Here is a 13,214-nt window from a genome sequence, read left to right on the forward strand (position 1 = left end):
ATCACATGACTTTATTGCTCACAAGATAAAAGGGTTATCCACTTCTTGTACCTCTGCATATTTAGTCACCAAATGTCAATTTTACCTGCAAATTAACATGAAGTCTATCCATATTTTATAATTTACATTTCCACTTGTTTTATCTTGAGAACCTTCAACTTCCCTCCTCCATACAATTCCTTCTCCAAACAGCTAACACAATCCTGCTAAAATGCCAGTTTTCAGGCTATTTCCACATATAACAAGAAAATAATCTCCTAAGGATCTAACTTTTGCCTTTCTTCTCAAAGTAAACTCTTAACTTTGCCAAAAAGAGACTATGACCATTATAACTAAAAAATCAGCTTTACTGAGCATTTATTCCATTCCATGTGGCATTCTACCTGAATAAGCTTATTTATTTCTTATAATAACACGCTAAGGAAAAAGTACTATCATTAAAATAAATTTAAAAGTGAAGACTAGAGTATGTTAAGTAATTTTCCCACACTTTATGGTAAAGAGAGCCAAAATTCAAATACAGGCTAATCTGCCTCCAGAACTCATACTCTGGTTAAAAAGGTTTTTTTAGTTGAAATATATTTGACACATAACGTTGTGTAATTTCAAGGTGTTGATTGGATACATGTATATACTGCACTATGATTGCCATTGTAACTTTAGCTATCACCCCTACGATATCACCAAGGGCTTCCTGGGTGGCACAGGGCTAAAGAATCTGCCTGCCAATGCAGGAGACACAGGAAATGTGTGTTTGATCCCTGGACTGGGAAGACCCTCTGGAGAAGAAAACGGCAACCCACTCCAGTATTCTTGCCTGGAAAAATCCCATGGACAGAGGAGCCTGGTGGCCTACAGTCCATGGGGTCACAAGAGTCATGCAACTTAGCAACTAAACAACCACCACTACCTATGATATCACATAATTATCATTTCTTAGCGACCAAACTCTACAGTGTCTTGCTATTTCCAAGTTAAACAAACAAAAAAAGACTGTGTTGGCTCTTGTCTATATCACCATTGAGGTGCAAAAAATCTGAGGCTTAGAGAGGGTAGATAAATCTCTCAAATTTGCAAGTCTAGTTCAATTATAAGGTGACCCTGAACCCAGGCTATTCTACATCCATCTTGCTGCCCCTCTTCTGCCCTTGGACCGTCTGGTTCCTAAGATGAGATGGACAGCCTCACAAACAGTCCATCTTCCAGCATTTTCTTGATCACAGACTGCAATTAGAGGACTTTGTTAAATGCCTTGGGCTATACATGACAATGTTTAAGAAAGGAATGATGCTGAAGAAGAATGCTGGCTACTTCCTTCTCTCCAAATGCCATCCCTTCTAGTTTGAAGTCAATCTGGGAGAACATCAAATCTAGGCAACTTTCTTTTGAACTATGAAGAGAAAACATTAATTTGTATGAACTAAAGTATGTGATTAAAGCATGAAATTCTTTCCAGTTGTGATTATGAAAAAGGTTTGAAATGAATTAGTCTCCATACCACGTTAATGTAGTCATCCCAAGGCCCGATAACTGGGAACATTTCAATGGCTCAAGTGCACCCATGAGAAGTTACCCAGACTGCATGTAGATTCAGAAACATCTTCTACTTCGAGTGAAGATCAAGAGGTGCTGAAATTTGATAGGACACTGTCATTCTAAGTCAGATGGCAAATGCTTTAGTACTTAATACAAACTACAACCCTAAAATTCATTTACTTTCTTCCTCGAAGGCATAGAGTGTCAGAAAATATTTTAGACATTCCTTACACTGCAAAAGAAGTAAACTCAGCTGAACATATCTTTGGGCTAAAAAATTAACAGGCACATTTTTTTGCTGTTGTTGATCACACACCGTATCATTTCAAACCAACAATACTAAAACAGTGTACAATAGTTCTAACCCAGGGTTACATGAATAATCAGCTAATTCTGAAAATACACTTCTTACAAGTAGCTATGAATCTTGAAAAGCCTTTGGAACAATGGATATAAATACATACATTTATAGTACCTAAAAATCCTCTATCTTGGTAGAAAAATGGTAGGAAAACAAGCTCTCGTGCTGAGTCCTGGCCAACTCTTTGCGACCCCCATGGACTGTAGCCTGCCAGTCTCCCCTGTCCGTGGGATTTCCCAGGCAAGAATCCTAGAGCGGGTTGCCATTTCCTCCTCCAGGGGATCTCTCTGACCCAGAAATTAAACCTGGATCTCCTATATTTCCTGGATTGGCAGGAGGATTCTTTACCACTGAATCACCAGGGGAAGCCCAGAAAGACAAGCTTAGCTATTATAATTGGCATAGACAGATATTCATTCTATAAATATTTAGATTCTGACAGTCAAAGTATGTAGCTGAGAAGAGAAAAGCCTGGTCCAGATAATGAACTGAATAAACTAGGAAGACATAAACATAAGCAAGGCAGTTTCTTTATTGCATTATGTTTTATTTACTTTTAGATACCATACATCAATAAAGCCACAGGTGTCCATCTCCCCCTAAGATGTCACTGGAGAGTTTATCTTTCTAGCTCTTCAATTTCTACAATAAAATTATTCAAATGATAAACCCATTTCACTTTTATTAACTAGAAAGTAATTTAATACAGACAATTTGAATAATTCTTTCTGAAAATATATCTTTTATGACAGATCTGTTGCTTGGAGTGTTAGGGTCTGATAAATGACAATCTAAACTGTTATTACTCATTTCAAAATGGTCAAAGGCAAGCTTTAGCTCTATCAAGCTGAAACCTTCCTTACTTTAATAATTCCCCCATTAAGACCCAAACATAATCATGCCAATTCCAGAGGCAGAACATATGAACAGACCAATCTGTTTAAAATAGTACTCCTGCTGGGAAAACACAAGAAGATTAGGGGGAAAAAAATCTCTACTGGAAGGAAAAGGCAAATAGCAAAAATAATGAGCTTTAAAGTTAGAGACAGAGAAAACCTCTCTCCAAAGATAATATAGACAACCATGTGTGTACAGCTTTGGTGGAAAAGAATTCAGAATAAACTCTCAAGAAAAATCATAATTACACAATTGTTGTGGTAATTACCCAATTGTGTAATGGTAATAAAAAAACCTTTTAAAAATAAAATCTTGGAACATATATTTACTGATATGGATGGCATGTTATATTTCACTATTTTTTTCTTTGTTATAATTGCTATTAAAGTAATGTGATCAAAAAATTGCTATTGTTGCTCAGTCACTCAGTCACATGATCAACCAGTCACCAACTCATTATGACCCCACGGACTGCAGCATGACAGGCTTCCCTGTCCTTCACTGTCTCCCAGAGTTTGCTCAAACTCCTGTCCATTGAATCAGTGATACCATCCAAGCATGCTAACCTCTGTCAACCCCTTCTCCTCCGGCCCTCAGTCTTTCCCAGCATCAGGATCTTTACCAATGAGTTGGCTTTTCTTATGAGGTGGCCAAAGTATTGGAGCTTCAGCTGCAGCATCAGTCCTTCCAATGAATATTCAGGGTTGATTTTCTTTAGGATTGACTGGTTTGATCGTCTTATTGTCCAAGGGACCCTCAAGAGTCTTCTACAGCTCCATAGTTTGAAAGCATCAATTCTTTGGTCTTCAGCTTTCTTTATGGTCCAGCTCTCACATCCATACATGACTACAGGAACAACCATAGATTTGAATATATGGACTTTGTCAGCAAAGTGATGTCTTTGCTTTTTAACTCACATTCTAGGTTTGTCATAGTTGTCCATCCAAGAAGTAATCGTCTTCTGATTTCATGGCTGCAGTAACCATCTGCAGAAATTCTAGAGCCCAAGAGGATATCTGTCACTGCTTCCACTATTTCCCCTTTTATTTGCCATGAAGTAATGGGACAGGATGCCTTGATCTTAATTTTTTTAATGTTGAGTTTTAAGCTGACTTTTTCACTCTCCTCCTTCACCTTGAAGAAGCTCTCTCTTCAGTTCCTCTTCACTTTCTGCCATTAGAGTGGTATTATCTGCATATCTGAGGTGGTTGTTGACATTTCTCCTGGCAATCTTGATTCCAGCTTGTAGCTCATCCAGCCAGAGTTTCCTATAATGTGCTCTGCATATAAGTTAAATAAACAGGGTGACAATAAACAACTTTGTCATACCCCTTTCTCCTTAATAAACTTTTATTCCAATTTTCCACTCAAATGAAAATCTCTATAACAACAGTGCTGTTAATGTTACAAAATGTTTTAATATCATGATATTAACACAATATCATGTTTTTATGTTACTCATTTCAGTTCAGTTCAGTTCAGTCACTCAGTCATATCTGACTCTTTGTGACCCCATGGACCGCAGCATGCCAGGCCTCCCTGTCCATCAACCAACTCCTGGAGTTTACTCAAACTCATGTCCACTGAGTCGGTGAGGCCATCCAACCATCTCATCCTCTGTCATCCCCTTCTCCTCCTGCCCTCAATCTTTAACAGCATCAGGGTCTTTTCTAGTGAGTCAGTTCTTTGCATCAGGTGACCAAAGTATTGAAGTTTCAGCTTCAGCATCAGTCCTTCCAATGAATGTTCAGGACTGATTTTCTTTAGGATGGACTGGTTGGATCTCCTTGCAGTCCAAGGGACTCTCAAGAGTCTTCTCCAACACCACAGTTCAAAAGCATCAATTCTTCGGCTCTCAACTTTTTTATAGTCCAACTCTCACATCCATACATGACCACTGGAAAAACCATAGCCTTGACTAGATGGACCTTTGTTGGCAAAGTAATGTGTCTGCTTTTTAATAAACTATCTGGGTTTGTCACAGATTTTCTTCCAAGGAATAAGTGTCTTTTAATTTCATGGCTGCAGTCACCATCTGCAGTGATTTTGGAGCCCCAAAAAATAAAGTCTGTCACTGTTTCCATTGTTTCCCCATCCATTTGCCATGAAGTAATGAGACCAGATGTCATGATCTTAGTTTTCTGAATGTTGAGTTTTAAGCTAATTTTTTCACTCTCCTCTTTCACTTCCATTAAGAGACTCTTTAGTTCTTCTTTGCTTTCTACCATAATGTTGGTGTCATCTGCAGGTTTTATGTTATTATCTTAACACGAAAGATATTTTGTGTTATTATCATGCAAGTGCTATCTCCTGGAGGAGGAAATGGCAATCCACTCTAGGATTCTTGCCTGGAGAATCCCATGGACAGAGGTGCCTCGTGGGCTACAGTCCATGGGGTCACAAAGTGTTGTACTTGACTGAGTACACACATACACACATGCATACAGTAGAACTTTTAAAACCAATATTGGAGAGGTAGATATAATTATTTTTCTTTTACAAACAGAGAAATGAAGCATATATATTTCAAGATACATGTGAATGGCCCACAGCTAGCAGGTGGTAAAATGAAAATTCTAAATGATGTTGGAAAAGTTCAAATATCAAGTCGAATGAAGTTTTGTAAATGAAGACTTGTAAAGCTGTGCTTTACGAAGATTTTAGGAACCAAGATTCTGCTCTAACATACCTGGGCAGTGTCTTTTATCTTCAGTTTCTAAGACAATACCTGTATTCCAGGGAGAAAGATAGAGGAAAAATAAAAAAGACAAGGAATATCTGTCAGCCATGTATTAAGGAAGACTCCTGGAAACTGACACATTTTTATATCTCATTGATGAGAAAGTAGTCACTATTACAGGTTGAACTGTGTTCCTCAAAATTCATATGTTGTCCTAGTTCTCGGTACCTCAGAATATGACTTCATTTAAAAATAGAGCTATTCATTATTGTTTCTCAGCCTTTTGTCTAAGATTAATTATAGTATGACTTCCCTCATAGCTCAGTTGCTAAAGAATCTGCCAGCAATGCAGAAGACCCCTATTGGATTCTTGGGCCAGGAAGATCCATCAGAGAAGGGATAGGCTACCCACTCCAGTATTCTTGGGCTTCCCTTGTGGCCCAGCTGGTAAAGAGTCTGCCTGCAATATGGGAGACCTGGGTTCAATCCCTGGGTTGGGAAGAACCCCTGGAGAAGGGAAAGGCTACCCCCTCCAGTATTCTGGCCTGGAGAATTCCATGGACTAGACAGTCCCTGGGTTGCAAAGAGTCGGACATGACTGAGCGAGTTTCACTTCACTATTCATCACCTATTCAATGGACATGAATTTGAGCAGACTCCAGGAAACCTGACATGCTGCAGCCCATAGGGTCGCAAAGAGTTGGACACGATTTAGCAAATGAACAACAAATGCTAATTTTAGAGTTTTGTAACAAGAATGAAACATAATGTATAAGTATTATTTGAAAATTGCAGTGCAAATTCTGTTAGTAATAGATTTGATTTTTATCCAAGCAGCTGTCTGTGTGCATTAATGGCACTTTGGAATTTTTGGTTTTAGATGATAAAGCACATATCTGTGTTTATAGGTAAAAAATGAAATAAAACTAGAGCTATTGAAGATATAATTAATAAAGAGGAGGTCACACTAGAGTAGGGTGGACCCCTGATCCAATATGATTGGTGTCTCTCTTTTTTCTTATTTATTTATATTCTTTTTTAAATTTATTTATTTGTCAGCATTCAGTCTCAGCTGTGGCGTGTAAGATCTCTGTTTTGGTGCATGGGGCTTAATTGCCCCGTGGCATGTGGGGTCTTAGTTTTGTAGCCAGGGATCAAACACACCCCTTGCATTCCAAGGTGAATTCTTAACCACAAGACCACCAGAGAAGTCTCATGATTAGTGTCTTTATAAAAACAATGCAATGCACAGAGCCAGGCTTGAACACAGGAAGGACTCCATGTGAAGACTGGAGCTAAGCTACATGAACCAAGGAACTATCAGATGCTAGGAGAGATGCCTGGGACAGATCTTTCCTAGCAACTTCAGTAGGAACATGGCCCCCGCTGACACCTTCATCTTTGACCTCTAGCCTTTAGAACTCCGAGAAAATACATTTCTGTTGCTTAAGCCACTCACTTTGTAGTATTTTGTTAAGGTAGCCCCAGCAAATCAAACAGTAACACTTAAGATAGTCTAGTAAAGTTTAGGATTTTTGGCTTTATGTATAGCTAAAATTTTGAAAGAGAAAAAAAATGATTACTGTAGAACAGGTAGTCTCTGACAAACTATGGCATACTTTGAGAAGCAGTCTCAATACTCAGCATTTCATTGGATCTGCCACTATTAACTGTGAAAGGTATGTTGTTACATTATATATTGAAATACCTAGAAATAAATAACACTAGCAATTTAATTATGATAGGTCATCCTTACTTCAGAGATATTAAATGTGAAAAACAAAGAAATGGGCATCTTAGAATCAATGAAATTCAGTAAATATTCTATAGACAATTTAGTTATAACAGTAAACACAGAAAAGAAATTGTTTACATGAGCTATAATTCAATAATTCAAACCATAGCATATAAACATGATTTGTCTTACTACAAGATTTTAAAAGTATATATAAGATAATCAGATAGCAAAGGACATAAAAATGTCAATGTGGACATTAATATAGATATAAATATATAAAAATAATACTGTTCTTTAGTTAACTTTGTTCAAAATGCTTTTGCTAAATTAGTGAAATGCAGTATCAGTGGCATCATATATTCCCTTTAAATAAAAGTAATATTTGGTATCAGTTATGCTTATTCTTGTAGAAGGCAGGAGGAGAAAGGGACAACAGAGGATGAGACGGTTGGATGGCATCGTCAACTCAATGGACATGAGATGAGCAAGTTCCAGGAGATGGTGAAGGACAGGAAAGCCTGGTGTGCTGCAGTCCATGGGGTTGCACAAAGTCAGAACAACTAAGCTACCGACCCACAACAACAACAAATGCTTATTCTGCAAAAGAAAGATAATTTGGAGTGGTGGTTTCATAAAAGAAATTTAATGCCCCTTTCTCTAGCAAATAAAAAATAATGGCACTGCTTCAATTGGGAAAAATAATAAGAGGACCTAATAAATGAGATGAAAACTGTAAAATTACCAAATGTAGTAATAATTTACTTCTTTTAAAAAGTTTGCTTTTATTTTCCTTTTCTCTATGAAATTCAGTCCCATTTACTTGAATTATTCTTCTCATTATGTATTGGCTAAACTTCTTTAGAAGCAAATGGGATTCTTCATTTTAGTCCCAAAGGAAAGTTTTAATTGCATGTTGCCATGACAAGTTGAATTAGTAAGACATATATTACTAAATAATTCCACAGCTCTCTACTTTTAGAGGGTCTTATCAAGAAAGCCACTTTCTTTAGATGTAACTGAGATCTAAAAAATGCAAAGCATCTGTTTCACAATTAGCAAGGAACAATGTAAGGATGAGTTCACTTGCTCAACCAGGGGTGGAGAAAGGAAACCAGAATCTCCCGCTGTGCAATCTTTGATGATTTTACATTTATGAACCCATAACTGAGCTTGATTCAGCAACTGACCTGTGAAACAGCACTGATTATTAATATTAATTACTATTACAGTATTTACAATATCCCCATAGCATTACAGAACACAATAAAAACAATTTGAGATTCAATTACATCAATGAACAGCTAAAACATTAGTAAAGATATTAGCTAACACAAAGAAAAAAATGCTTAGAGTCTAAAGAAGGCATTTGCAATCCAAGGAGCTGGGCTTCTCATAAGTCTTGCTGGGGCAAACATGTTGAGGGGGAGGTTGTGTCAAGTTGTGACAATCATTTCAATAAAGGGAGGGGGTGGGGAACAGCTAAATGTGTTTAGCAAAATGACGTGGTAATTCATTTTAATAATTTAAATGAATTAAATATTTATAAAACAGAAAGAAGACAGACAAAAACAGGGCCACTGGAAGTATAGAACAACTTAACAGCTCTAGACAACATGAGATTCATCATCAGCAGAATTTCATTTCACGCAAGAAATTGAAATCATAAAATTATTATCAAAGTTTTTGTCCTTGGGCCTTTAAGGAGTCAGGAAAAGTAAGAAAGAAATTATCTTCTCCAGTTTTTTAATAAGCAACTTCAGTTTTTAAAATACCAATGAAGAACAATGCAGCAAAAGTCCATTTGGCACCTGGCCTATCAGTGAACCTCTTCCTACTTTCTGAGTAGCTCAGTCTTAGCTCCCGTTTTCTTCAAAGATAATCTAAAATGCTAACTGTTTTGTGTATTCTTTGCTGATCTCCATGAGCAAATACACTCTACCTAAATTAGTGGCTCCCAACCTTTTTGGCACTAGGGACTGGTTTTGTGGAAGACAATTTTTCCACAAACTGGGTAGGAGGGTTGGTTTGGGGTGATTCAAGCACATTACATTTATTGTGCACTTTGTTGCTATTATTATTACATCGGCTCCATCTCAGATCATCAGGCATCAAATCCTGATAGTGGAAGACCCTGCTAAATGATGCTTTTCCAATTGTACTTTGTCTCAGAGATCACTTAAACGCTAGATTTACCTATATTCTGGGCTTCCCCGGTGACTCAGTGAAGAATCTGCCAGCAAAGCAGGAGACTCAGGTTCAATCCCTGGGTTGGGAAGATTCTCTGGAGAAGGGAATGGTATCCCACTCCTGTGTTCTTGCCTCAAGAATTCCATGGAGAAAAGAGCCTGGTGGGGTATAATCCGTGGGGTTCCAAGGAGGCAGACATGACTGAGCAACTAACACATTAAAGAGTTAGAATATTTTTCTATGAAGGGCAAGTGTTTTAGGCTTCACTGGCCATTTAGTCTCTTTCACAGATGCTCAACTCTGCCATTTTACTGTAAAAGCAACCATAGATAATATACAAATGAAGGAACCTGGATGTGTTCCAATAAAACTCTATATATTGACATTGAAATCTGAATTTCATATAATTTCACATGTCACACAGTATTAATCTTTTTTTAATTTTATTCTTAATCATTTAAAAATGTAAAAATGCTTCTTCACTCATCATCCATGCAAAAACAAGTGGCAGGCCAGATTTAGTTCACAAACTGTGTTTGTTTGGACATTGTGTTCTGGACTACGGGTTCTGTAAGATGAGGCATCTCCTAACCTTGTCTATATCATCCCTGCAGTATTTAATAAGTGCTTCTGTGAGTATTTGTCAAAGTGAATACTGGCATCATAGAGATAAGAAGCAGTGAATACAAACAAAACGTAAAGAAAGTTCACCCTTCTGTCTTCCTCCTGTCTTCCTCGTCAGAATATCTTTAAGCGAGTCCTATATTATTCTCTTTCATACTTTTCTGTTCTTTTCAACTAAGTAGTTACCAACATAGTTAATTATGAATTTATTTGTGAGTTTTCATGTTTATTACTATATTGATTTCTATCAATGACATGATAAAGTATCATAAATGTAATGACTTTCAAAGCAATACATATTTTCATCTGTTTCCATAAGTCATTAGTCAGATGGGCTTGGCTGGGTCTCTGATTAGAGAATGTCACAAGGCTAAAATCAAGGTGTCTACAGGACTGTGATCCTTTATAAAAACTTGAGAGGGTCTATATGACAGAATCTGCTTAGAAGCAGACTTTTTTTCTATGAAAGGCAAATGCTTTAGGCTTCACTGGTCATTTAGTCTCATGTTGGCTGAATTGAGTTCCATGCAGCTATAAGACTGAAGTCCTCATTTCTTTGATGACTGTTGGCTTATTCTCAGCACCTAAATTCTACTGCATTCCTTGACTCATATTCCCCATTTCTTTAAAGCCAGTAACTGTGGATCAAAGTCCTTTTCATGCTTCATTTCTCCTTCCTTTTCTTTAGCTCCTTATCTCCCTCCAGCTTTAACCAAGAAAGGGTCTCTGAATTTTATTTATTTTTTCCTTGATGACTGATCTGTTTTATTTATAACAATGTTAGATGCAGCTTGCTTGTACCTCGAATATTACACATTAAAGTGCAACAGGCTGTTGAGTCTTACATTTCATGTGAAGTGGGAGATAGTTTCCACCCTCACTTTGGCCCTCTGGTTTCACATGACTTAGTATTATTAGTTTAGAAATGCAATTGTGGTTTAGTTTAACTCAGCCTAATTAGCTGTTGGGCAGTTTCACCCTCTCTGAACACACATTGCTATTCCCATCCCACCCCCAGTGCTTAGGGCAGCAACACCACGATGTCCACCCTTCTACTCCAGTGCGTGTAACAGGATGACAAGAATACAACAGTCAGATGCTCCAAGAGGATGGCCCAGGGCTATGGCTCCTCCTTCAGTGTTGACCTTCTCTGGGTTTAAACCAAGTTCTTTAGCCACTGCAACAGAGAGGGCTGCAAAGGCTTCATTGATTTCGAATACATCAACATCCTCCAGTGACCACCCAGCTTTTGCAACAGCTTGCTTTATTGCTGGAATTGGTCCTATTCCCATAAAGGCTCCACACCTGCTTGTGCCCAGGAAACTATCTGTGCTAAGGGTGTGAGCCCACAGTTGCCAGCTTCAGACTTCTTCATCGGAACCACTGCTGCAGCACCATCATTCATTCCTGAAGCATTAGCTGGTGTGACTGTTCCCATTCCATCCATAAGGAAGCAAGGCTTTAGCTTGGACACGGCTTCGATGTTGCTCCCATGGTGAGGAAACTCATCTGTTTTAACTTCAGTAAGACCTATTTTTAGAAGATAGAAAAACTGGTACGATCTCTTTGTCTAAACGGCAGGCCTTCTGTGCATTCTCCGTCCTGTTTTGGGACAGCACTGCAACCTTGGCCTGGTCTTCTCTGCTCACTTGCCATTGTTCGGCCACAAGTTCGGCTCTTATGCCCGTGTGATAGTTATGGAATGCCTCAGTGAGACTGTCACAGAGTATATGGTCAGTCAGTGGTTTTTCCCCAATCTTGATTCCCGTCAAGTGAACCAAATCAGGAGTCTTGCTCATATTTCCCATGCCTCCTGCAACAACAATGCTGGAGTCTCCTATCCTTATCGACTGGGCTGCAAGGCACACGGCTTGCAGGCCTGACCCGCCGATAATTCGGCAGCTCCACGCTGGAACAGAGTGGGGGATTCCTGCACCCACACTGGCCTGTCGAACAGGGTTCTGCCCCAGCCTACTGACAAAACGTGTCCAAATATGACCTCCAAGACTTCTTCGGGAGCCACAGCAGCCCTTTTCAGGACCTCTCTGATGACAGTTGAGCCCAGGTCATGGACAGGCACGGTGGATAAGGCACCATTGAAGGAGCCTGTGACGGTGCGCGCCGCGGAGACGAGGACCACCGGGTCCGAGTCTGCACTCATCCCGCCGCACTACCGCCTCTGGAGCAGCTACTGTGGGCCCCAGGGCAGTCGGCTTAGTGCTGGCTTTTAAGTTTCATGTGATTAGATGTTCTTACCAATATAGTCTAGGGTGCTATCTCCATGTCAAGATCAGTAACCTTAACTACGTCAGCAAAGTTCCTTGACCATGTAATATAACATTGTTACAGGTTTCAGGGATGAGTGCACAGACATCTTTGGAAGGAGGCATTATTCAGTGTACCACAATTACCAACCATCCCTGTAAGTTTCACGAACAAAGGTCCTATCTTTTTTATCCTTGTTGCATACCCAATGTGTGACATGCTTGCCAGACACATAATAATTGCTCGATAAATATATCTTGAATTGAAGAAAGAATAAGTGAGCAAATGAATGAGTGAATATGTGGATCTAGAGTTTAGTAGAACGTTCTAACCTTGAATCAAACATTTAGGAATTTTGAGTGTATCTATGGGTCAGTGGTTAACAAAAGCACAGATTTTCACTTCAGGAAAACATGGATTCAAATAGGTATTTTTACTGTCACTTATTAACTGAGTACCAAGAATCTCTGTGCCACAGTTTCTTCATATGAAAAATGTGAAATCAAAACTTCTGTCTAAACGTTTTGCTGAGGATCAGATATATACAGCTGTGTATCTAGTTCCTGGATATTACAGTGCCTAGCTCATAGTAAGCACTTATTTTATTATAGCCATTATAAATGTTGCAGGTATTCTGAGGTCCAGGTAGTTGATGGAATTAATTTATTTGGGAAGAAACAGAATAGAGGAGAAGGGGAGGAAGGGGAGATGGGTAGGGTTAGGTCCAGGAGATGGAAGGGAAGAGAGAGGTCTCAGCAGAACACTGTCACTTAGCAATATTTAAGAAGCAAGTAACTAAAGAGAAGTAAGAATCAATAGTTAAAGACGCAAGAAAGATAGAGAAGAGCACAGTCTTGGAAACAAAAGTGGAGGAGGAACTTGAAGGACAGAGTCACTAACAGTTTCAAATACGAGGACAATATCAT

The 13,214-nt window shown here is 38.7% G+C and overlaps 1 pseudogene; it reads right to left on the minus strand.

The window, feature by feature from the left end:
- Positions 1-10,997: 10,997 nt before the first annotated feature.
- LOC133042320 (acetyl-CoA acetyltransferase, cytosolic-like) lies at positions 10,998-12,184 on the minus strand (annotated as a pseudogene).
- Between the last annotated feature and the right edge of the window lie 1,030 nt (positions 12,185-13,214).

The sequence above is a fragment of the Dama dama genome, chromosome 21 (genome assembly GCF_033118175.1).
Source record: "Dama dama isolate Ldn47 chromosome 21, ASM3311817v1, whole genome shotgun sequence".
In the NCBI taxonomy this organism is placed as follows: domain Eukaryota; kingdom Metazoa; phylum Chordata; class Mammalia; order Artiodactyla; family Cervidae; genus Dama; species Dama dama.